Source organism: Lactuca serriola, chromosome 8, assembly GCF_051521515.1.
Source record: "Lactuca serriola cultivar US96UC23 chromosome 8, Lser_US96UC23_V15, whole genome shotgun sequence".
Taxonomy (NCBI): domain Eukaryota; kingdom Viridiplantae; phylum Streptophyta; class Magnoliopsida; order Asterales; family Asteraceae; genus Lactuca; species Lactuca serriola.
In genome coordinates, this window is record NC_136415.1 from 279,652,889 (window position 1) to 279,680,656 (window position 27,768).

Genomic DNA, 27,768 nt, shown 5'->3' on the forward strand with positions numbered 1-27,768 from the left:
AGTTAAAGTTATTTATTAGTTTAATTTCCGTTCCCTGAGTTCGACACTCTAGTTATGCAACTATACCAGTAAAAGACAGGTTCACTGCTTTTGTGTGCTAAATTTATAAATAAAAAGTAGGATTAAAACTAGAGCATTTTACACACATCAGATTGCTTCTGGGTCTTCAATTAACCTCTTATTTTCATCAATTCTTAATTCCGGAAGTGGAATCATATCAGGAAATTCTCCCGTGAACTTCCTCAGATGACACACATGAAAAGTGTTATGAATCCCATTCAGTTCTTTGGGTAATTCGAGCTTGTAAGCTTGGATCCCAACCCTCTGAAAAAATTTAAACGGTCTAATATACCTTGGACTCAACTTCCCCCTATTACCAAATCTTATAAGTCCCTTCCACGGCGAGACTTTAAGTAAAACCGAATCTCCAACTTCAAAAGTCATTAGTCTTCTTTTCTTGTCAGCATAGCTCTTTTGACGATCCCGAGCTGCTGACATTCTCTCCCTAATTATTTTCAACTTTTCCATAGTCTGATGGACTATCTCCTATCCCATAAATTGTTTTTCCCCAACCTCGATCCAACAAGACGGCATACGGCATTTTTGTCCGTACATAGCTTGATAAGGTGTCATCTTTATGCTCGAGTGGAAACTATTATTGTCGGAAAATTCTACCAAAGGCAAATGTTCATCCCAATTGCCTTGGAATTCCAGGGTACATGCTCTCAACATATCTTCAAGCATTTGTATTGTTCGTTCGCTCTGACCATCATTCTGTGGATGGTAAGTTATACTTAAACACAACTTGGTACCCAATTCCTCTTGTATACTTTTCCAAAATCATGAGGTGAAATGGATGTCACGATGTAACACAATCGTTAAAGGAACACCGTGAAGCCTCACAATTTCCTTCACGTAAGAATTCACAAGATTATCCATAGACCATTTCTCATTGGCTGCTATGAAATGCGCACTCGTAGTGAAGCGATCAACGACTACCCAAATCATGTCGTGACCATTCTTTGTTCTGGGCAGTTTAGTGACAAAATCCATAGCAATGTCTTCCCATTTACCCATAGGCACAGGTAAATTTTCTAAACTCCCATACGGTTTCTGATGTTGTGCATTGACTCTTGTACAGGTCACACACTCCGCCACATACTTTGCAATGTCGAGCTTCATCGTTGGCCACCAATAATAGGGTTTCAGGTCCCTATACATTTTAGTGCTGCCAGGATGAATTGATTACATGGTTTTGTGAGCTTCTTCCATCAAAAGATCTCTTATTCCTCCTGACTTAGGTACCCAAATCCAAATCTGATCTTGGAATACCTTCAGTCCATGACTGTTTGTACCGAACTCTATCGTTTTTCCCAAACGTTCTTTCTTCTGGTCACTCTTCTCTAAAGCTTCTATTTGAGCTTTCTTTATACTTTCCATAATAGTCGAGACAACTTCTATTCTCAACACTCTTGGCCTTTTTCTTACAAGATTTACTTTCCGACTAAGAGCATCAGCAACAACATTCGCTTTACCTGGGTGGTAAAGTATCTCACAGTCGTAGTCCTTAAGTAATTCTAGCCAACGTTGTTGCCTCATATTCAATTCTTTCCTATTAAAGAGATATTCAAGACTCTTATGATCAATGAAAATTTTGTACTTTGTGCCATATAGGTAATGCCTCCATATCTTTAGAGCAAAAACTACCGCTGCCAACTCCAAATCATGAGTGGGGTAGTTTCTTTCATGCTCTTTCAGCTGTCGAGATGCATACGCGATCACCTTATCTTTTTGATTCAAAACACAACCCAATCCAACCCCAGCCGCATCGCTATAAACAACAAAGTCTTCAACTCCATCGGGTAGAGATAAAATCGGTGCCTCGCATAGCTTTTTCTTCAACAACTCGAATGCTTGTCTATGCTTATCACTCCAAGCATAAGCAGCTCCTTTGTGGGTCAAAGTTGTTAATGAACTAGCGATCGAAGAAAAGCCTTGGATAAACCTTCGGTAATATCCAGCTAATCCCAGAAACCTTTGGATCTCTGTGGGACTTTTTGGTTGTTCCCACTTCATCACAACTTCAATTTTTGCTGTATCAACCATTATCCCTTCTTGGTTGACCACGTGAACCAAGAATTGGACTTCTCGAATCCAAAAATCACATTTGGAGAACTTAGCATACAAATTCTCCTTCTTCAAGACTTCCAAAACTTCTCGCAAGTGTCTGCCATGTTCCTCTTGGCATTTCGAGTAAATCAGAATGTCATCTATGAACACTATCACATATTTATCAAGGAACGGATTACAACCCCTATTCATTAAATCCATGAATGTTGATGGATCATTGGTTAGTCCAAACGACATAACCAAAAATTCATAGTATCCATATCGTGTTCTGAATGTAGTCTTCTCGATATCCTACTCCCTTACTTTCAGCTGATGATATCCTGACCTTACGTCGATCTTTGAAAAATAAATTGAACCTTGTAGTTGATCGAACAGGTCATCAATCCTTGGCAACAAATATGTATTCTTTATTGTTGCCTTGTTCAGCTCTCTATAATCGATGCACTTTCTAATGAAACCTTTGTCCAATAACTCCTGAAGTTGCATCATCAGCTCCTTCATCTCCATCGGTGCTAATCGGTAAGGTGCTTTTGCTATTGGCGTCGTCCCTGGTAACAAGTCGATACGGAATTCTACTTGTCGATCAGGCGGTAATCCGGGAAGATCTTCAGGAAATACTTCCGGATAATCACACACCACAGGAATGCTTTGCATCTCCTTTTTCTCCTTCTTAGCATCTATCACAAATGCCAAATATGATGTACATCCTTTGGCCAAACACTTTCTGGCTTTCATTAGAGAGTTGATTCCAAAATTTACTCTACGTTTATCCCCATACACCATAAATGACTCTTTCCCTGGCAGGTTTACTTTTACAATCTTCTTCTTGAATAGTATTTCGGCATCATTGGCACTAAGCCAATCCATCCCCAGCACGATGTCGAAACCATTTAGTTCAATAGGCAATAATTCCTCGTGGAACTTATTCCCATTCAAGTCAATTAAGATGTTTTTTCATACGATGGCTAACAGGTATAAACTTGCCACTAGCAACTTCGACTAATAAAGCATTATCTAGTCTATCAACATGCAAAGCTAGTTTTCTACCAAATTCATGCGAAATAAAGGAGTAGTTGGCTCCAGAATCAAATAAAATTTGGGCAGGTAATTTGTTTACGAGAAAGCTACCTGAAGCGACATCAGCTTCGTCTTTAGTAGCTTCAAGTGTCATCTGGATGGCTCTTGCTTTTAGCTTTGGTGGAATATTGAGCTTTGCTGCATCCTTCTTCTTCGAAAAGTCCCTCGAGATGTGCCCCTCCTCACCACACACATTACAAACTTTCTTCATAAGGTTGCATTCGTTAGCATAGTGCCCTAGCTTTCCACATTTGAAGCATGTGGTTTCCCCGCCACATTTCCCATGATGCTTCTTCTTGCATTTGTCACACCATTTCGCTTCGCCTCCTCCACCTCCTCTCGAACCAGATTTCGAGAATTTACCCTTCTTGCAGGAACCTAAGGGTCCGTCGAACTTCCTCTTCTCACCAACCTCTGACCTCTCCAGATTTTCTCCCTGATCTAGGTCTCAACATTTCTAGCAGCCCAGATGGTGGCTTTCAATATGGTTGCTTGCTTAACCATTGGACCCTAGTCCGCTGGTAGTCTGAGGGAAAACTTGTTGACCTTAGAGAGTTCAGTTGGAACTAAATATGAGATAAGCTTCATCTCTTCTGTGAAACTAGCAGCGTATTCAGTAACGCTTATTTTTCCCTTCTTCAAATTCTGAAACTCATTATTGATTTCTAGAAGGTCCTGCTCGGAGTAGTATTGCAATTTGAGTTGCACCACAAAGTCTTCCCAAGACATTTTTCTCGCTTCTCCCTTAGGCTTAGAGTCAGCTAACAGCTTCCACCAACTCAACACGCCAGATTTTAGCAGAGGGGTCGCAAGAGCGGTCTTCTGTGTGTTGCTGCATTCGCAACTCTCGAACAATGTCTCCATTTCGGAGATCCAGTTTTTAACTTCTACCGGCGTCGGGCTTCCAGATAGTCATGGTGGCTTCGATGCCATGAAATCCTTGTACTTACACCCACGCCCATCATTTCCTCCATCCTGGTTGACTTGCCTAACAATCGGTGGGTTGGCTTCACCAACAATCCCAATGAAGTTTCCTCTTTCCGAATGCCCTTCATTCAATTCGCACTGTTCAATCGGCATTGAAGGTTCTTCGCGATTCTGCTGAAGCAAACATCTAGTTTCTTCCATTTGATGATCCAACATCATTTGGATCATCGCTTGTACCCAAGCCATTGTCATTGGCTCAGGTGCTGCTGCTACAACAGGTACTTGCTCAATCATTGGTGGTTGATTCTTGTTTTCATCTGCGTTTCCAACACCACTTCAGATTCTTACGATTTTTGATCTACACACCGAATAAGGTGAATTTAGATCCTCAGTCACCATAGATAATTAAATCATCCTTATGACTCTGAAACATTTACATGCTAGTTCTAATACCGTAATCCTACGCTTAGAATCCAAAACACACGAGGTTTCCAGATCCGGTTGGCAACATACCACAGATCCGAACAATTAATATCATATACGGCAATATATAACATTTAACACATAAAAGCATTTTAGGAAAATTTCCTAAAATAAACTAGTGCTCGTGTCTAAAATATGACAGACACTCCTCTCACAATCTTCACTTAGCATACTAATTTTAAGTCTAGAAATCCTACAAATTCCTAGGTCGTTTAAACAAATGCTCTGATACCAACTGTGACATTCCCAAAATCACGGCCAGAAAAGACCGTTTTAATTTATGCTTTTAAAATAATTTCAGAGTAAATCCATTGATTTAAAAGAGTTGCGGAATTTGTTCCCAAAAACAAAATATCATAAAGGAATGCATTTTCATTGGATATCAAAGCTCGGGATGTCATGTTCCAAGACAGACCAAAAGGCATAAACGATAAATTATAAGCCATACAAAAGTTATATACAACTACAGGCTTATAAACAAAATGACTTGATGATTCATCCATCTTATGCCCTCGCGCCACTTTCTGTAATACAAATAAACTGAGTGGGTTAGGCTTGGGAGCCCGGTGAGCATATAGGGTTTTCATCCCACAATAAATAATTATATTTAAATTCACCAATCAACAATAACCCGATTACCCATTCCTGTTATCCTCACTTTATGTCCCTAAAACAACATCTATCTCAAGGGACCTAATCTAGGATTTTTCATCGGGACAGACATTACTGCAATGGGTTTCCTCAACAATAGATGTCCTAAAGGAAACCATGAGGGGGATAGAGTACACCGGTGAACATCAAGCCCACAACACCTACAGGTTATGAACCTGCCAGCATTCCACAGGATAGTATAGAAAGAGTCTGTGGTCGTCATCCATACTCCGCTAGATGACTAAATTAACAACATCAACATCAAGGCCTCTCATCAATTTATCACACGACAATTATCTACCCAAGTTCAACCCAACATTTTGTAGATAAGAATATACATATGCAACTTAAAAACTGATAAGATATTCATTTAATACTCATTCCAAATATACAGATTCTTTCCAAGTAACATATAATATATATCTATATACACATAACACGTATTCACTAGGAGATGCTTTATATCTATGTGTTAGAAGAAAAGGAATATACACTCATTTGTTCAGAAGATGATCGGACAACACTACGACTTTAAAAGTAGTATTCTTCCGTAAATCTGGAAAATCTTCACACACCGGGCTTCTCGCACGAAGAGCTTCAGCTCGGAAACTCTTTTCTTCTCGGGATCTTCGGGCTTTGGGACTTGCTTCGGGTCTCGGGATGATACTAGGGCTTTGGGGTTACTTCAAGATAACCGTAGAGGGTATTGGGAGTGAGAGAATGAAGGGAATAGCAACCTTGGTTGGCTGCCCTTCTGTTTTAACTTATCGGGCCATTTTTCTCGATTCACGTCGTAAATCTCAAAAATCACGTCGTGAGTTCAGTCAGGCATTCGTCATTGCGTTCGTCATCAGCCCAATTGCTCGGAAGGCTCCAGAAGGCATCACTTTTGAGTTCACATCGTGAACACAGTATTCACGTCGTGAATTCCGACACAGCTTAGGGGTTCGCGCCCCGTACTTCAGAAATTCATATCTTTCTCATAAGAACTCCGTTTTCGACGTTCTTTATATGCACGCATAGGTGAGATTATTCTCTACAACTCTCGTTTAGACTCCGTCGGCAAATTTTGATTTTATTTTTATTATATTATTTTTAGTACCCCGGGACAGGAAAACTCCATTGGAAATCCATAACTTCTTCGTCTGACGTCCGTTTTCGTCCATTTTTCTTCCATTGGACTACTATAGATGAGATCTTCAATTCTCATTTAGAATATTTTGGCTAAATATCGCTCAATCTCATATTCGAATTTTGGGCTGCATACTCATAATGCTGAAACTTCGAAAAATCCTAACTTCCTCATACGAAGTCAGATTTAGACATTCTCTTTATGCACGCTCTCGGTTTAACGTATTCTACGACTTTCGTTTAGATCACTAAGGCTAAATAGCGCTCTATCGAGATTTCACTACTTACATCCCGCAGTGTTGTACCGGTTCTGTCGCGAAACTTCGACATGTCATAACTTCTTCGTTATAAATCGGATTTTGGCATTCTTTATATATTCAGAAACCTCGTCACGACCACTACGTCTTCATGTACCGATATTGGGTTTATCTAACTTATCATTTTCACGCTTATTTTGGTTCTTAATTCATTTAAGCCACACAATTAAGCAATTAAGCATAAAATACATAATACTCAAATGATACATTCTTATTATTTCAAAATGGGTTACAAAGGTTAACCTAGACTATTACATCATCATTAATGCCTAACCTAGAAACACGAGCGTTACAGTGTGTGTGGTTAACCAGAACATTGATTAGGTGGTTGTAACATTATGTATACCAAGTTAATTTGCATGGTTATTCACTTCTTGTTTGTGATCCTCAGCATCCCAGTCACAAACTTGAAGGGCACAATCAAGATTTAAACATGCCATTGAATAGTTCAATGAATCTCAAAGGATCTAGGAATTTCAATTCATTTAAAACCTAAAGTTTATTTTCGTTTTTCGTGGTGGAAATTGGTAAATCATCATTTACCTACCTTCAAATATTTTTCAAATTGGATTACGGCATCCCTCTTCTAATTTGTTAAATATTGTGTTGGGTCCTAGCCTTAATATTTCATATTGGGTGTTATATTAAAGACTTAAATCAACTAAACTTGAATTTCTCCCTCATAGATGTCTAGTTATGACAAGTATGGTCTTCCTTATCCTTTTAGATAAAGCTTTCCTATCGAAGATGATATCCCAAATGGCGATCAAGGTGAAAGATTAATCCCTTTGTTGTGCATTAATGGGACTAGAAATAATACTTTACTTCCTCCACCCCCTCCAAATATTCTCCCTAACCCACAAGTTCTTGAAAAGTTCAAGGTCACTCAATCCCTATTGGCAAGCAATGTCTATATGTGCTCACATATTGAAAATGAAGTCACAAAATCAATAAGTTAGGAGAGTTAGGTGTCGAAGTCTCGAGGAAGTTGGATGTTGACTGGGCTCTTTAGTCACTCCCTGATGACAGATCACGACATGACCCTTATTGATCTTCCATGGACATTGACAATGGTAAAATTAGAATTACAGAAAAGCTTTATCTTCCCAATGGAAAGGGATCGGCCATGGTCAAGTCATTTGACCCATATGGTAAAGAGAAAGGCTAAGTCTGAGATAGTCCCGTGTACCGTTACTAAAAAGTCCATATGTTTTTATTGCCAAAAGAAGGGGCATTGGTTGCGAAGCTGCCTTATTTACTTGAAAGCTCACTAGGATGGTAAAACTCAAAATTTGGCTATGCTTTAGGTGAAGTCCACTATCTTACTCTATTAAGTTCCTATTTGGATATTCTTATTACATGATGTGACTAGGTCACATTTTGATGTTTTTTATAATCGAAGAAAAGAAAGGAAGCTTAAAGGAAGAGTAAGTTAGTTCTGATCGCGAAGATATGGATTCTGATCGCATGGTTCGATGATCAGAATTTTGAGTTACCGCTTAAGAGTCATGATATATTGCTTAGGAATAGAGAACAACATGTTTTTCATTTGTAATTACATTGTAAGGAAAAAAATTTCCGCAAATTTCTAAATAAAGGAATACTTTTTTTATCTTAAATTTTCCTTACAATGACATTTGTGAAAAATCGTTGTTTATATGATTCCATTGATAGCAATATTGGAAAATGGATTTGAATCTTTTGTTTGTGGTAGTGTCATAATTTACCAAATAAGGAAAGATTCTCATCACCTAAGTTTCAGTTGGATAGAAACTTGGAATCATGCAACTTCTATTGTGTGGTGAATGAGAATTTTCCATTTTTGGGAAATTAAGACTAATTCCTTATTCACATGTATGTGTGAGTCAAGTGAAGGACTAGTAGATCGGGTACACTTGGTTGTGCGCTGATCTGGTCCACCAAAAAGAAGAATAAGGCTAGTCGTCATGATTTACTAAAGTTTAGTAAATATGGTTATGCTTACAAGTTTAACTGTAATTCTAAAACATTAGAAAAGTTTCAATGAATGGCAAAACGAATGAGAAGAATCAAATTAGGCAGAAAGATAAAAGTTTTTCCAATCTAAAAAGATGGGAGAGTACTTGTAGTATCATGTTTTATGCTTATCTTAGTGATTAAGAAACCATATCACAATTGATCCTCTAACGACATTTCAGTGCATTTGTTTGACTAAGAAGAGAAATCGTGAATTGTTGAAATGGTTAAATCAAAAGATAAATCATACTTCATTCCAAAAACAAGTCTTAGAGTCATACTCCAAGATTGTAACTTGAGTAACATGATCTTAAGGAAGGTTTATAACACTTGTCAAATGTAGAGTAAAATGCTTCTTACTCGTGTACATTTGAAATTGGTAAGTTGTGATGTTTTGGATAAAATAAAGACCAACTAAGGCCAATTGTGTGAAGTGTTTGTCTTGATAAGAATCTGCGTTAACACTTGAATATTTGCTTTGTCAAGGAATGGTTCTTGACAAGAGAATCTTATATGTCAAGAGGTCAGTGGGAGTCTTAAAGATCTTTAAAAGTTTCATGAACTAATCAAGGGTATTGTTTATCACTAGCACACGACTTGAGGTTTATAACTTATCGTGTTGACAGTTTCTTGTTTCTATGCCCATTCCAGTTAAAGTTGACTATGCATGTAAGTTCTATGAGTTCTCAGTTGTTTGCATAACTACTTGGAAGCAATTGTAGGCCCTTGTGATTTCAGGTAGAAAGAAGTTAGGATTAAACAAGTTAAGTCCATATAAGTTTGGATTTTTCACTAACCTCCTCTTGTGGTTATGTTTTTGAAAAATTCACATGGATAGGAACACATACACCATAAAATCTAAGTGTCATAAGGTTTTTTTCGATTCATGAAAATGATGGTGAGGAAACACTTTCACTAAGTAGATTTTAAGGAGATAGAAATTGTGATATTTGCATTCTCAAATTCAATTATGATTATGACATCCCTTTTCATCATTCGAATTGTAAGCAATGGCAAAGGTCTAAACATTTGAGACTATGATTACGACATCTCTTTTCATAGCTCTAAAATTGTTTAGACACACATGTGAACTATCTAAGGAAAGGTATATGATTTTGGGAAGCTTAGATAAAGTCTTATCGAAGCATCTCGTATCAGAAATCAATAAACTATTGATTTCTAGAAGTCCAGTTGATTTCTGAAATACATGTCAAAGCTAGTGAGAGCATAAGTGTTATGCTGATAAGAAGATAATTATCATTTTAGTGGGAGGATGATTATTATGTTAAGTATTGCAAGTTAGAAATGTTAATTATGGAAAATAAAAAGTTTCAATTTGCAAAGTTGCAGGGTTTGAAAAGTTTTTTGCTATAATTAAGGGAGAGGAAATTATACTTCATCCCAATTCTAAAAGCTTAGATTCTGTTTTTAATCAAATTTAGTCAAGTATATATATGAATGTTATGTTGGAATGGTTCAACATAAGGAAATTATATATATGGAAATGTTAATTGCGTTCTCAAAATTCGATTATGATTACGGCATCCTTCTCCATAGTCTGAATTGTGAGACATTGGCAAATAGAAACATTATAGCAAAAGACTGGTCAAGTCTCATGTCTTTATGTGAGTCATTATGAATCGTATCCCATATGCTTCGGCTATAGGATCGATTGCATATGCTATAATATTTCTATGTGTTCTGAATTTCCAAAATGCCTAGGGAATTAAGAGGAAAAAAGGACCAGAACTGTAAATGACAAAAATGATTAAGCAATTGTCGAGGATAATCTGAGGTTTACCAAAGATTGGTTGCTCATGGACACTTATAAGTATGGTGTAAATTTTGGAAAGGACGATGTTGACATATTCTGAAAAGAGGCAACTCTTTTTTAGGAGTGATCGTCAAAATGGGAATATGGAAATGTTTCCATAAGTGGAAGTCATTCTTTAAATCTGTGTAAGAATAGAAAACTTAATGCAAGAAGGATGTTCAAATGAATGTACTTTGAATAAGAGACTTCGTTTCCATGGAATTGCCCGCCATTAGAATACTTTGTAATGTCTGTTGCCAAGTCTTTGTGAGTTTTGTGCATAGTCATTACAAAAGGATCATTGCATATAAGTTTAGAATCTAACAGATTTTAGTAAACGACAAAGAATCTTCTATTCTTACATTTATCATAAGGATTTGGAAATTTGAAATGAGCATCATTTAAATGTTTTCAATTGATCTATTTCATAAAGAAAGGACCATAGGTAAACATAGTGTGCATGCTTGGAGCATGGCATAACTATTGTTTTAATTCAAGTACAAAGTTGATTATTCGAAACATTATATAATGAATAATGAGTAATCAATATGACACTAAATGTTTTGGGGCCATAAAGGATTAGTATTATTCTTGTGTTTCACCTTGCATGTTTTGACTTCCCGAATAACTAGGTTATTCACACCGTCCAAAGTCGATCATACTTTGGAAGTACGTATTGAAGCAAGACTATCATTAATGGGTCTGTAGTTTGTCTAGGTGCTTTAGACATAGCTGCAGTATTTATGAGTGCTCCTGGAATAAGATTCCAGTATTGGATTAAACCCACGCTCATTTGAATCACCTCATGGATTTTATCACAAGTGATCATCAGACGATAATATCCTGTATTCTTGAAACCAATACATGTGAGGTATAATTTACAAGTCGGTTGCACATTGATAATGTGAAAACGCACCAGTAAATTGGTTTTATAAAACATATTGTTGTGTGTGATTTGATGAGTAAGTGCAAACGAGCCTTTCAGTCGAAGTTTATCCATTCCTTTTACCCTTGGAGGGATAAAAGAAATATATGTGGGCCCCTCGATGATTTAGTGATGACAACCCTAAGTGGTCGGTCGGGCCTGGACTGATTTTATTTGTTCAACAGATGGACAGAGAGAATGATTATAATCCATGTCTCTGTCCATATGATATCTAGGATGGGGGAATATTTGATCCCTTATCTAATCGACATGTCATTGACAAGGTCAGAGTTCGATAGCGACTTTTAAGAGCTACAATTGTTAGTCGGGTTTTGGAGTCTTACTTGCAATAATAGTTTTAGACTTATCCAAGTGGGAGACTGTTAGATTAGATGTCTAAGCCCATAACTATTATTGGTATGTACTCGACCCGAGAGTAGCATGGTCAATTTGGGTTGCATATCACCAGGACAATTTGTTAGGATGGACTCTTGAGAAAAAGGTTACATATGATTTATTAATATATTATAATTTCTAATATATTAATATGAAATCATATGTTTTAATTAGTATTGATCAAGAATGAATATGGAATTAATTTAGTGATCAAAGGAGACTAATTAAATCTATGGGGACTAATTATGGTAATTGGTTATATTTATATGTGTTGGGATTATGATCCATGTTGGACCAAGTTTATGTATGGACACCTAAAGAGTTAGGCCACATGAACCATTGATCGTAAAACCCATGGGTATGGATTTGAGTTATACCCATGACCCTTGGAATCCTACATATAAATATGTGCTCTATAGCTAAAAAACGCCTACACTTGTAGTTCTTGGAGTTCTTGGATGTGTTTTTGGTGCATGGAGATTCTCTCTCAAGAGCCACCTTTGTCCTAGGTGAGTTTCGAGCCATTTTAGGCAATCATACTTTTGGTGCTATGCTCTTAAGGCCAAATACAACAAGGTTTCAAGCTACATTAAAAGGTATGTCATCCTAACTAATATTTCATATTGTTAATGTCATTTGAATGCTACTTATAGGCTTAATGCTTTGGAAACACTATTACATGTATAATTAGAGAAAACATAGATCCAAGGCATTTAGGGTTGTATGTGCACCATAGGATATTTTAGTATACAAAAACCAACAAGCTTATGCTTCAAGGCAGTTGAAGCCTTATGAGGCGAACTATCCAACTCATGATTTGGAGCTACGGGTGGTTGTGTTCGCCCTCAAGATTTGGTGTCATTACTTGTATGGGTTCGTTGTATTATTTACACGGACCAAAAGAGTTTGAGGAATCTGCTTGGATTATCCAAATCTCAACATGAGGCAACATAGTTGGCTTGATGTGCTAAAGGATTACGATTGTGAGATCCTTTATCACCTTGGGAAGGCCAACGTGGTGGCCAATGCTCTTAGCCGCACAACGTCTGGCACATTGATTAGGGATGTTTGTTTGAGGATGCCTGTGATTACCCCACTCTTGGAGCATATTCGAGAGGCTCATGTCAAGGCTATGAAGGAGGAGCACCAGAAGAGTGAGCGCATAGTGGGCTAAGTGTCCACTTTTTGGGGTGCATGACATTTATTGATGGAGGAAGCGCATAAGTCGAGTTTTTGTATTTATCTGGGAGCGACTAAGATGTATAGAGACCTCCGACTCGAATATTGGTGGCCCTGCATGAAGCGGGATGTGTCCTGGTATATGGAGAGGTGCTTAACTTGTAGGAAGGTCAAGGCCTAGCATCAACAGCCTCACAGAAAGATGGAGTCGTTGGGTATTCCTGTTTGGAAATAGGAATAGACCACGATGGATTTTATCGCAAAGCCACCATGGACTGCACGAGGGGTGGATTCGATTTGGGTTATCATGCATCAATTGAACAAGAGTGCACATTTCAAACCTTTTTAGGACATCATTTATGCGAAGAAGTTAACGGATGTCTATATCCAGGAGGTTGTAGCACGGTATGGGATTCCAATCCTGGTGGTTTCAGATCGGGATGTTCAGTTCACTTCCAGGTTTTGGAAGTGATTCCATAAGGAGTTGGGCACTCGGTTTCACTTCAACACAACTTTTCATCCAAAGACCGATGGTCCAAGTGAGCGGACTATCCAGAACTTGGAGGATATGCTTCGGGCATATGTGGTGGATTTTGGTGGTAGTTGGGATATGTATCTTCCATTGGTCGAGGTTTCTTACAACAACGGCTACCACGCCAGTCTTGATCGACCTCCTTTTGAGATGCATTATGGGAGGAAGTGTCGGACCCCGATTTGAGGGGTTGAGATTGGTCAGCGAGTTTTGTGTAGCACGGAGGTGGTGCTCCGGACTACCGAGTTGATCCAACAGATACGCAGGAGATTGTAGACTTGACAGATCCGACAGAAGAGTTATGTTGATAGACGACAATGATATTTAGAATTTCAGGTTGGGGATATGGTACTCCTGAAGGTGTCACCATGGAAAGGTGTCATATAGTTTAGGAAGCAGGGCAAGCTGGGCCCCAGATATATTGGTCCTTTCATGGTTATTACCTAGGTGAGTAGGTTTGCTTATCGTTTGGAGCTACTCGAGCAACTCAACCAGATTCACAACACTTTTCACATCTCTCAGCTATGGAAGTGCTTAGTTGATAATTTCATACTTGTTCCTTTTGAGGATATTCAGGTGGATCAGCACCTGAATTACCTAGAGAGACCGATTGCGATCCTAGACAAGTAGACAAAGACTTTTTTCAAAACAAGGTTGTGCGTATAATGAAGGTGAAATGGCAGCACCTGAAGGGTTCAGAGTGGATGTGGGAGCCCAAGGAGGAGATGCGAGAGCGTTACCTAGAGTTATTTGCATCAGCAGACTTCAACGAAAAAGTCTAATTCAAGTGGTGGATAATTGTAATGCCCGATTCCCAGGTAAATTCCTTTAAATTATAAAAGTTTAATTATTTTACTAGGTGGCCATTATGTTGGGCATATTTAAGGTACTCAGGGTGTACCTCGTCGAGAATTGGACATGGGGTTTTCCCCCTAGTATGATGGGCATACCTAGAGTACACAGGGTGTACTCGAGCTATAGAAAAACCCTAATTTTTGGCTTTTGGACCCTATAAAACCTCATTAACTCCTTTGAGGCTGACCATATTCTCAATCTCCATCCTTTAAAAGGTTTCCCTCAAAACCCTAGACTATTTTTAGAAAGTATTCAGCCTTTTTTGTGTTTTGTTGTTTTTTGTTCATCTTGAAGAAAGAATAACCCTTTAAAGAAGCACTTTTTGATTGGAAGCTTGTAGATCCAAACCTTACTCACCATGACTATTCTTCTGGAGGTATAAAGTCTCAACCTTGTTGATTAATCTCTTAGCTCTAGTTAGTTTAGGGTTTTTGGTATATGTTGGTCTCTTGGGTTGATTCATGTGAGTATAAGTTACCCCAGAAGCTCCAGATACTAGATCTTGATGTTTTTGAGGTCCTTAATGCATAAAAATTGCATCTTGATGGATTCAGCTCAACTATGAATGAGTTGATGGTCAGAATGTGAAGTTAGAATTTTAGGAATGGGGTTTGGGTCTATTTGAGCCATGAAAAGGCTTCAAGTTGATCACTTTATCATTTAAGACATTCCCACGAGCAACCTCTATGATTTGGACGTTTGTGCTTAAGGCATTACGTGTTTAATATGGGTTTTAGTCATCAGGGGAGTAAGTTGGGCATAAATTGGCGTACGCTCATTGCAACGCGAGTTATCCTTGTTTCCCCTTCGCTTTTGAAGCTTGTACGTCAGGTTTAAGAGGGTGGTATACCTAGCGTACTCACCAAAAGATATTTGGGCCATTATTTGGGCCTTGGGTCTTTATAGGTTTGAGCCATTGTTGGGATTAGGTATTATTTGGGCTATTGGTGGGCCTTAGGTCTTTATAGGTTTGGGTTATTGTTAGGCTTTAGGTCTTTATGGGTTTGGGCCATGCTTAGATGGGTCAAATAAGAGAAGAGTAAAATGGTCTTTTACCCTTAGCACATTAGATTATAATCTAGACCTTTTTTATTATCGGTTATTACCCTGATTATTTATTTGGGTTAATTTTGGAGATGTTCAGTGTGAGGAGTCGTGATAGTAGCAACTCGAGATTGTGATTTGTTTATCTTCAAACGAAGGTGCATCTCCTCACTATACTTGTGGGTCGAAGGCACCAATGCTAACCCACTAGGTTATGTTGTAGAATAGTAATGGTCCTTTTGACACTTCCTAGTATGCATTCATGTGCTTTATATCTTCGTGACTCTTGCTAATATGACTATGTGCTTATTTATAGGGGTGAAATAGACCCATACCGGTTGAAAGATACTGAAGGATTCGGAAGGGACTCGGAGAGTCAGAAAGGGACTTAGGGGTGAAGTAAAACCATATTTTTTTAGAATGATATGTATGTATGGTATGTGGTATTTTTGAAAATCACTAAGCTCTGTGCTTACGGTTTGAAGGGGAAGGGCCCGACCTGATCCCAGCTCATCCACTCGTGTCTAGCATTTTTATGGTTTTAGGATTGTCCTCTGATATCTATTTTCACATTGGCATACTTTTGATAGTTGATATGAATATTTGATGGATTTTTGTTGAATTAAAAATGAAATTTTTATTCATAATTTTTGGGATGTTACGGATGGTTCAAATTACATGACCAAGACTGTCACATTTATAAAACTCTAGCAACCAAAGTGTAAATTTATTATCTTCTTCCCCATTATATCACCTTCTGATCCCGAATCAAATTCCATTGTGTTGATTTGCGTTTGAAACCAAATAAGCTAGTTCATTATCCACCCGTTCTTCCATCCCTGTATGAATAAAGCAAGAAATTGAAAGTGAAAGGTATAATTATAGGTTTTCAGTATTAAAGAATCAATGGTGCAGTCAACATTAAGACCAAAGGAAGATGTAAAGTCATTCATATTGTTGAGTGGACACGGAATTTCCACCGTCGGATTAGGAACATCGAGATCTGGTTCCCAGGCTTTCGATTACATGGCCACTGTTATTCTCGAGGTCACATTGATCATCATTCGTTGTTATTTCCAGTTAACTCTTCTTTCTTCTATAGATGATCTGAACTCGATTCTTACATGATTGAAATCCGATCTCAAGTTAGGTCATTTTAATTTTGCAAAACAACTGAAATTGATCCAAATTACTACATTATGGTCCTTCCAAAGTGGATGCAATCGTTTTTATTGTTCTTATTGTAAATTTAGTTACAGGATGGTTATCGACGTATTGTTACAGTTGGGAGTATGGGGTTCACAGAGAGGTATTCAAATCTTATAGGTTACATTTGATTTTTCCTTGGTAATTATAATAACAAAGCATGTTGAACCTTATTACCGGTGGGGCATGGGCTTAAGGCATCCATGGATGAAAGAATCGAGAGGATGGATCTCTTCATCACATCCAAGCTATGGTACACCATCAACTTTTAGTAAATTTGATGATAAATTGACAATAATATAAAGTTTCCTTAAACATATTGTAACATTCCGTTTAAAATAGAATAATTAATGATAAACCCGAAACCCCAAGAAGTAATTTTACTATTATTTGATATTATGTTGTTTTTGTCCAAAATCAAATATTAATTAGTGGGGTGTTGGTTTCAGGGTGCCAAATGGTATACTTTTGATTTCAGAGGGTTAAAGAGTAAATATCGGACTTATTCTTGGAAAGATCCTTGAAGCCGCGATAGGAATGGTAATTTTGGGACTTAAATTGAAAGAATATGAATTGGGAGGGACCAAAAGTGTTATTATGAAATGAAGTTTAAATGGGTGTCGGGTATTTAAGCAAAGCGAACTTGAACCCTAGTGACTATGTCACAGTCGCCTCCCACCCTTATACCTCCCTCCCAGTGCCACTTCTCCCTCTTCAGCTTCCGACCACCACTGCCTAACCGAGTTCCACCACCATAAGAACCATCCTCAGCCACCATTGTCATTTGCTGCTTCGTCGGCGGACGTCCGTCTCCTCTATTGCTCCAGCCGCCATGCATAAAGTCGGCCGCCACCACCTTTCTTTTGTTCGCTTTTCTGACCAAATGGGGACGCCTGCTGCCTCGCCATCGAGCACCGCCGACCACTACGCTTTGTTGAAGGTCGCCATTGCGATGCTGCTACCGAAGAACTGCCAAGAGTCGATGAAACCCGCTTTTTTCTTCGTTTCACGTCACCATCGTCGTTTTGCGCCACCATATGGGGTTATGGGATTGTCTTCAATCAAGAAGAGTGCGTGTGTGCGTTCTGGTGGCTGGTGTGTGTAGCTATGTGTTTCGAAACCAAAAGAGACCACTGCCACCACCTTATGGTGGTGGCTGCCATTGTGAGTCAACCACCGCCTACCGCCGTGAGATTTCTGACGGTGTGTGTGTATGTGTGAATTTATTCTCATAAGTGTGTGCTTATTTTCGGATTAAAGATTGTATAGCGTAATTAGAAAATGGAATAATAAAAGAAATCTCAAAACCACCACCGTATCGTGGTGGCTGCCGCCACCGGCCGCCGTGTCGGGTGGCGGTGTGCTTGCCTTGTTGTGTTTGATGCGTTTGGGGGATGCTTGGGCAAAGTGGGCCCAATGAAGCCCTAATGGGCCCAAGGAAACCCTAATCGAACTAATAAAACCCTAATGGGCCCAATGAGGCCCAAAGTGACCTAAAAGCCCAACCAGTTGACTAATGGGCTAGTATTGGGTAGGAAACCCTAATTAGAGTTTGGAAAACCCTAATGCAATGAAACCCTAATTTGGGGAATTAATCAGGACACACGAGAATTATTTGATAACTTGAAATATTAAATAATAATCATTGGCAAAAAATTAATCTAAGCAATATTGGACTTAATGGGTTAAGTAAGAAACTTAACCCTAATCATCATTTTATGTGAAACCCTAATTTCACTTGGGCCTTGAGTTGGGCCTTCCTAATGGGATTTGGTGATTGGACTATTAATGGGCACCCAAGAATAAGTAAATGGATTAAATAATTATATGGATTTTAGGATAAGGCCCATGTGAGAGTCTTGGGCCTAATTTGGAAAATTGGGCCATTGATGGGCCATAATTGAGCCTTTATGATTATGTGATAATGGGGCATGAGAATACCAAGAGTTTGGACAAGAATAATTGAATGGGCCTTAAGGAAAGACCACATAGTGGTCTGGGCCCAATTTGGAAAATTAGGCCATATGTTGGGCTTGGCTATTATTGACTTTTGGGCCTTTGGAGTGTGAGTTGGACTTTAGGCTTGGAACCCAATTATTAATTGGGTGTTGTTTGATGTTGACAGTTCGGGAATTTTTCAACCAGCAGCCGGAGTTTTATCTATGGGACTTCAGGAGTGTCAGGTGAGTTCCCCTCACTATATCGACAGGGTCTAAGGCACCAAGGTCGGCCCTTTAGATTGTTATTCTGGTTATAGTATGTTTGTATGTTGTTATCATCTGTTAGATTTCATCCTGGTTTAGGATGGTTGCTATGTTATTGCTATGATAGATTTCATCCTGGTTTAGGATGGTTGCTATGTTAGATTACATCCTGGTTTAGGATGGTTGCTATGTTATTGCTTTGCTAGATTTCATCCTGGTTTAGGATGGTTGATATGCTAGAGATCGGTTAGATTTAAAGTCCTAAAGTTGATTCTTCTTATTCGCCCTGCCATACATTGGAACCTTTTCCAATGTCTCAGAGTTACACTTAAGCTTGTAAGTATAATCATATTTACTGAGCTTTAGTAAACTATGACGAATAGTCTTATCAAACTTTTGTGGTGGACTTAATCAGTGCACAAGAATGTGTACTCGATCCCTTAGTCCTTTACTTGACTCACAAATCCATGTGAACAAGTAATCAGTCTTAATTTTTCCAATACTTGAAAGTTCTCATTCATCATGCTATATAACTTGCATGATTCCAAGTTCCGGTCCAATTGAAACTTGGGTGATGAGAATCTTTCCTTATTTGGTAAATCTAGACATTACCACAAATGAAAGAATCAATTTCATATTTCCACTCTTGCTCTTAATGGAATCATATAAGCAACAATTTTTCCTTAAATGCCATTGTAAGGATATTTTAAAATAAATAAAATCAAAAATTTTTCTTTTATTTTAAAACTTTGCGGAAAAACTTATCCTTACAATCCATATGAAAACTTGTTGTTATCTATTCCTTAAGCAATATCTCATAACTCCTAAGAAGTAGCTCAAGAATCCGATTTTTCAAACTATACGATAGAAATCCATCTATGCGATCAGATTCAGCATATTCTTTCTTTAAGTTTCTCCACTTTTTCTTTGATTCTTAAAACATCACCATGTGACCCAGTCACATCAAGTATCAAGAATCTCAGAATAGAAACTTAACAGAGTTAGATAGTGGACTTTACCTGAAGTAGAGTCAAACTTATTGACTTTAACATCCTTAGGTAAATCTGGCAGCTTCGCAACCAATGCCCCTTCCTTTGGCAATATAAACATATGGACCCTTTGATAAAGGTACAAGGGACTATCACAGACTTAGCTTTTCTCTTTACCATTTGGTCAACCGAGTTGACTATGGCCGATCCCTTTACCATTGGGAAGAGAATGCTTTTCTGGATTTCCTGTGTCACTATTGTCAATGTCCATCAAGTTTTAAGGAAGTTGATCTTAACAAATAGATAAGATCATTAAGGGTCTTGTCATAGTCTGTTTCATAGGTGTCCCAAAGGAACTCACTATGTGACTTAGAAAGTGATTGAACCAGCAACTTTCTCAAGACTTTGACACCCAACTCTCCCGGCTTGTCAATATGTGACTACATCTCAAAGATGTGATCACACCTAGACCTTGCCTTGCCAATAGGGATTGAGTGACCTTGAACTTGTGGGTTAGGGAGAATGGTTGGAGGAGGAGAAAGAAGTATGATATCCATGGGACATCATCTTCACTAGGAAACCTTGTTTCCACCAAGATATCTTTTGGGAGATATTCAAGATAGTTGATTTAAAGTCCTTAATATGACACCCAATATGAAATATTAAGGCTAGGACCCAACAAACTGTTTTATAACTTAGAAGAGGTATGCCGTAATCCAAGCTATAAAATATTTGAAGGTAGGTGAATGACGATTCACCAATTTCCACCAAGATAAACGAAATGTATTATTAGGTTTTAATTGGTTTTCAAACTCCTAGATCTTTGAGATTCATTGAACTTTTCAAAGGCATGTTTCAATCTCGAGTGTGCCCTTCAGGTTTTGTGACTGGGATGCCGAGGATCACAAAACAAGGTGTGAAGTAACCATGCAAATCACTTGGTACCCTTAATAAATTACCCCTCAATCGATGTGCCGGTTAACCACACACGCTCCATCGATACTATGATAAATATTAAGTCACCCTTTACCTACCTTGTTAAGTCCAAGTTAGTGTGCCGGTTAACCACACACGCTCCACTAACGACTTAGACAAAGTGTAAAGTGTAATTTCATGGGTTCGCACCTTATTCACATTTTTCCTAAGTAACTAAGATTGGGTATTATTAAGAGTTTAGTTACTTAGTATTATCATTAATACTTTTAATGAAGGAGAATTATAGTCTTGTCAAACCCGTTCGGCTAACGACCCTCCACCGGTCAAGCAAGCGGTGGGTGAGAGTGGACACCCATTAAGTTGCCATTTTATAGGCAACAACCTTATACCCACCTTATAGACCGGCTTCGTGAATGAGGCGTACTAGCGGTAAGACTGACTTTACTCTTATACATATATATATATATATATATATATATATATATATATATATATATATATATTATTAACTTATAATATTATAAAGTATAAGGTTTGAATTTTAACTCTTAAAATTCTAAGGGTTAACTTGGAATTAAAGTATTCATAAGAGAAAACTTTACAAATTCCAAAACTTGAGGGCAAGTTTTGAAACTATTCAAAACTAATTAATTCCATAACTTATGTGTTTAAAGTAGTTTTAATCCAAAAACTCTTCAAGTTCCATAACTTGAGGACAAGTTATGGAAGACTTTAAACTAATAAAAGAATTAACTTTTCTTTATTTTATAACTTATGGAATTAATTAAGGTTACACCTTTTTTTTATTTTATTAAATGAAGAGACTCTTGGTCCTCCATAACTTGAGGACAAGTTATGAAGTCATAAAACCATTTAATTAGAACTAGACTCTTCATTTTTGTAACCTTTGCCAATTTTTTATGAGTTTTATGATTCTTAAATGTGACTTTTCATATAACTTGAGGACAAGTTACAAAAACACATTTTAGAATCAATTCTTAGATTAATTTGGATTAAAACCAACTATCACATAATATATTCATTAATCTAAATTCACTCATAAAACAAGGTAATACAAAAAACTCTTGGTGATCCATAACTTATTCTTAAGTTATGGAATCCTTTAAAACATTAACACCAAATTTTGTAACTCCATAAAAACTTTGAATCAATTTTTTTTTAAAACCTTTTCATATCCATAACTTATGGAGGTTTCAAAAAATAAAACTCTTTAGATCAACCTTTTAAAACTAATAAAATAATCATATCATTTTATCTTTTATTAAATTTGACCTAATTCAACTCATAAAGCAAATTATTCAAATTTTACAAATAATTAGTTTTTCACAAGAACAAGTAATTATCTTAAAATTTGACGAACTTCATGTTTTTTTTTCTTTTTTTTTTCAACTTTGAAAATAAAATATTTGCATCAATATAACAGAAAACAACCTGGCTCTGATACCACTGTTGGGTTTTGAGCATTCTAACAATCCTATGGTGTACATGCAACCCTATAAACCTTGGATCTATGTTTTCTCTATTATACATGCAAATAAGAACTTTCCAAGGCTTTAATCCTAACTAGCATATTATGATGTTCTTAATCTACAAAGTACTAGTTAGATGACATACCTTTTGATGTAGCTTGATGTCTTCAAGCTTTAAGAGCTTAGCCCCAATAGTGTGGAAGCCTCAAGTGGAATCACAAATCACCAAGACACCTTGGAATACTTTAGAGAATACGATTACTTGGTTCTCTCTAGTGAAATTGGCTAGCCCTTCTTTAGTGTATCCACACTAGTGCCAATTTCACCAACCAAAGACATCTTTATATAGTATGGAGGATTAGGGTTAAACCCTAATACCCATGACCTTTCATTTCCTAGGATCCATGGGTTAAACACTCCATGGACTATCCATGAAAGCTTAGCCCAACCTAAATGAACTTGGCCCATTCCATATATATAAGAGTCCATATTTAATTAGTTCCTTTTGATCACTTAATTAATTATAAATTAATTCTTGATCAATACTAATTAAATAATATGATTCCATATTAATATATTAGAACTTATAATATATTAATATTAATCATAAACATACTATTCTCAAAAGATTATCCATATAAATTGTGTCGGTGAAGTGCAACCCAAATGGACCATGCCGGGTCGGGTCAAGTACATACCAAATATAGTTATGGACTTAGACATTAATCCAACAGTTTGTACTTTGAATCTTCATAAGAGACTATGAATCAACTTCGTCGGTGTTGGATTGAGTAGCAGCCATTGTTAGGTTGTGAAGAAGATGAAGAATCAGAGAATTTGGGAATTTTTGTGTTTGATCGCGTAACCGTATAACACACTCTTGAACCCCCTTTTATATGTAACCCTGATTGATTTGAATTTGAAGCGGGATGCGTTTAATGATATCCGATGTGGCACCTTGAAAATTAGACCACTACTGCGAAAAGTTAGCCATGTGTAAAAAAAACAACTATCACGTCGCCTAGAAAACCGGGCAGAATACCATACGTCACGTATACACAGCCTGTCAATATTCCTTTTATTGAATTGTAATCGTTAGAACCCTTCCCATGGAGGCAAGGCTCTTTCACTTTTGGGATGAAAAGCGAAGTCATATGCCAGACTTGGGAAAGCTTCAGCCTAAGTTGGTATTACTTAGAACCTCAAGGATTTCGTGAGTGCAGTGTTCCAAAGAAATAAGATAAGAAGCAAGTAAAAAATTATTTATCATGACCAGGACATTCACATGGAAATCATATTCATAAAAAAAAAATTATGTACTGGATCTTGTTGGGTAACAAATATCGTCGGTTGTGAATGTTTGATCAAGACCACGCATGCGAATTGAATATGATTTGGAGTTTCGAATTTTGGTACTGAAAAAAAAAAAAGTTTCGTCAATATCTGGAACAATGTTCCCCGTCAATTCCTTAAGTTGTAAGATGTTTGGGTTTCACCTTCATCACAGACTCATGATGTTAGATCATTAACACATAATTTTTGTATATCTAGGTCTCGATGGGTTTGATCAGAGACCTCTCGGACATACGTCTTTGTGTGCGATTTGTGTTAAGAATTTTGTGATGAAAAAGATTGGTTATAAGATCGAATGTACCTCTGTTATTTGTGGACCAAACAAAAAACTCTTTACTCATATGAGAAGAGAAAAGTAGCTATTTTGACTAATGTGAATATAAGCCTAATTGGAAGAAATTTTCATGAGAAAATTTCATTAAGGCTTTCGTTTCTCACACATAGAGTCATATGAGACTTGGGTCAACATGCTGCAACATGCTTCTAACGACATCCTAACTACTACAAAGTTGAAAGAAATGATACCTCCCATAGAAACATATAAGTATGACCTCTTCGCATTTTGCTCTTGACTAAAACTAAAAAACACACAAAACTTAAAGAACAAAGTTAAAAAAATATTTTTGTGGTTTTTGAAGTTTTTCGAAAATGAAAACATAACAAAATAAAATCTTTTTGGATTTTTGGATTTCCAAAAATAAGAACAAAACAAAAGAAAATATTTTTGATTCTTCAAGTTTTTCACAAAGAAAAGAAAAAAGAAATTAAATTTAACCTTATTTACCAGATGTGTGAATGCGAAGCAATGCGAAGCCTCTTAACGCACTGTAACTTCTGAATGATTTTGAGTCAGAGCTGCTGAATGGACCTTTCATTCTTGAGTTATTGAGTTTGAAACTGAATTCACATCGATCATCCCCAAACCTGCTAAAATTCTTACAAATGATTTTTCATCAAGAGCTTTAGTAAAAATATCAGCAAGTTGTTCATTGGTTTTAACAAAATGTATTTCAATATTCCCATCTTCCACATGATCTTTGATAAAATGATATCAAAGAGCTATGTGTTTTGTCTTTGAGTGTTGTACTGGATTATGACAAATGTGAATTGCACTTTGAGAATCACAATACAATGGAATCTTTTTTATATTTATCGCATAATCACGAAGTTGACTCTGACTCCAAATGATTTGCGAAGTGCAAGCAGCAGCTGAAATGTATTCAGCCTCAGCAATTGAAATAGCAACACAAGTTTGCTTCTTCGACTGCCAACTCACCAATTGTCCATCCAATAGTTGACACCCACCACTTGTACTTTTTCTATCCAAAGTACATCCTCCTAGATCAGAATTTGAAAAAGCTTGAATGAAGAATCCCGATTTTGAAGGATACCAAAGTCCTAACGAAATTGTCCCCTTAAGATAGCGAAAAATATTTTTCACTGTAGTTAAATGAGTTTCTCTGGGATTAGCTTGATACCTAGCACAATTACATACCGGAAACATAATATTAGGTCTGCTTGCAGTTAAGTACAACAAAGACCCTATCATACTTTGATAAAGAGTTAAATCAAATACAGGAGTATCTAATGAAGGAGTTAGTCTTGTCCCCACTGCCATAGGTACTCTCAGCTTCGTACTGTTGGTCATTCCAAACTTTTCAAGCAGGTTCTTTGTGTATTTTTCTTGATTGATTAAAATTTCATCCCTATTCTGTCTTATATTTAAACCAAGAAAATTATTAATTTTTCCCATCATACTCATTTCAAATTGACTCTTCATTATATTTTCAAATTCAATTCACAATGCTGGGTCAGTTGAGCGAAAAATAATATCATCAACATAAATTTGAACAAGCATGAGATGATTCCCAACTTTCTTGCGAAACAATGTGGGGTCAACTGATCCTTGTTTAAATTTAGATTGTTTCAAAAAATTTGTAAGTGTTGCGTACCAAGCTCTTGGTGCTTGTTTTAACCCATAAACTGCTTTGTCTAGGATGTAGACATGATCAGGATGTTCCTCATTTATAAATCCTGGTGGTTGTTCAACATAAACTGTTTCTTCTAGTTCTCCATTTAAGAATGTACACTTAACATGCATTTGAAAAACGTCAAAGTCTTTGTTAGCTGCATAAGCTAAAAATATGCGAACTGCTTCGAGTCTTGCAACAGGAGCAAATGTTTCTTCATAGTCTATTCCTTCTTGTTGCGGATATCCTTTAACAACTAGTCTAGCTTTATTACGAATAATATTGCCATCTTTGTCGGTTTTATTTTTAAAAATCCATTTTAATCCGACAATTGAAACATCAGAAGGTTTAGGAATTAATCTCCAAACCTTATTTCGTTCAAATTCAGCTAGTTCAGATTGCATAGCAACAACCCAATCTGAGTGTTCCATAGCATCATTTATTGTCTTTGGCTCTATTTTCAAAATAAAAACATTAAACATACACAATTCTTGGTTCACATTTAGTACCTCACTTTCGCACGAATTTGAGCTCTTGTCAACACACCATCTTGTGGATTCCTAATCACCTGTACTTTGGGATGATTCCTTGTTCATTTCTCAAGTGGTGGAAAATCAGGATTAAATTCCAATGGTGCATCTTCGTACATTTCTTCATTTTCAGATCTTGCAACAGAAAAATTATCATTTAATTCATGAAATTCATCATTTTCATCAAGATTAATTGTCTCTGTTGCATCATGCTCCCCCTCAACATGATGTTCCTGTTGAAATTGCGAATGCTCCCCCTCAACTTGATGTTCATCTTGATGTTCCCCCTCAAAATGATGTTCTTGTTGAAATTGTGAATGCTCCCCCTCAACTTGATGATTCATATTTTCATTCTCCCCCTCGAAAGTTTGCTCTCTCTGTACATTGGTGATCGTATGCTCCCCCTCCATACGAACTTCAGGCACACTTTCGCAAGATATTGACGTTGTAGTTATTGTTGAATCATCAGTATGTTTTGAGGATTCTGATGTTTGATTATCAAGAGCATGAACTTCCGCATCAATTGCCCTGTCAGGAGTTCCAAAAATTAAGTCATAATCAAAATCATTTATTTCAGAATTTTCAATTTGAGTATCTGAATCAACAAGAATTGATTTATGTTCAAATTTACTATCCGTTTGTTTATTATAGTAATCATCAAAGGTTAAGTTGAAAGTTTCTTCAACTTTTCTTGTTCGCTTGTTTAACACCCTGTATGCAACTGAATTTTGCGAATAGCCTAAGAATATACCTTCATCAGCTTTAGCTTGGAACTTGGTCAAATTATCTTTTAGATTCATTATAAAACACCTGCAACCAAAAACATGGAAAAATTTTACATTAGGTCTTCGATTGTTGAGTATTTCATATGGAGTGACATTGAATCTTCGATGAATGAATGACTGATTCTGAGTAAAATTGTTGGATTAGTGTCTAAGTCCATAACTATTTTGGTATGTACTTGACCCGATTATGAGCATGGTCCTTTTGGGTTTCCTTCACCATAGCAATATGTAGGATGAATTGAGGAGAGAAAGGTTTAAATATGATTTATTAATATATTATGAGAATAATATATTAAAGGAGAAATCATATTGGTTAATTAATATTAGTCAAGAATTAATTAATAATTAATTTTGTGGCTAAAAGAGATTAATTAAATTTAGGGGACTGGACTGCGATTATTGGATAATTGAGTTATTGGGCTAAGGAATGCTAAAGGAATAAGCGGTGAACGGAATTATGATGGAAGCCCATCATACTTTCGTCCATGTCCTTATCCAGAAGGTTCCATGGGCTGCTTAGAGTTTAAGCTGTCCATTAGGGTTTTTATTGAAACCCTAGCACCCTACACAAGTATATAAAGGACCCCTTAGGCTCCAAAAACGTGGACAACTGATTCTCTAGGGTTTCTAGTCGTTTTTGGGCAGCCTCCTTTCTTCTCCTCTTCATCCAAGTTGTATATGGCGTTTGTAACTCCATTAGAGGTGCAGCACTTGAGGCACTAAGCTTTTGAAGCCAATCCAAGCAAGGAATTGATTGTTATTGCTATATAACAATCAAAGGTAATTCTCTAAACCCTAATTCAGTTCATAATATGTTAGATCTAAGTTTATTAGTCTTGGATTCAAATCA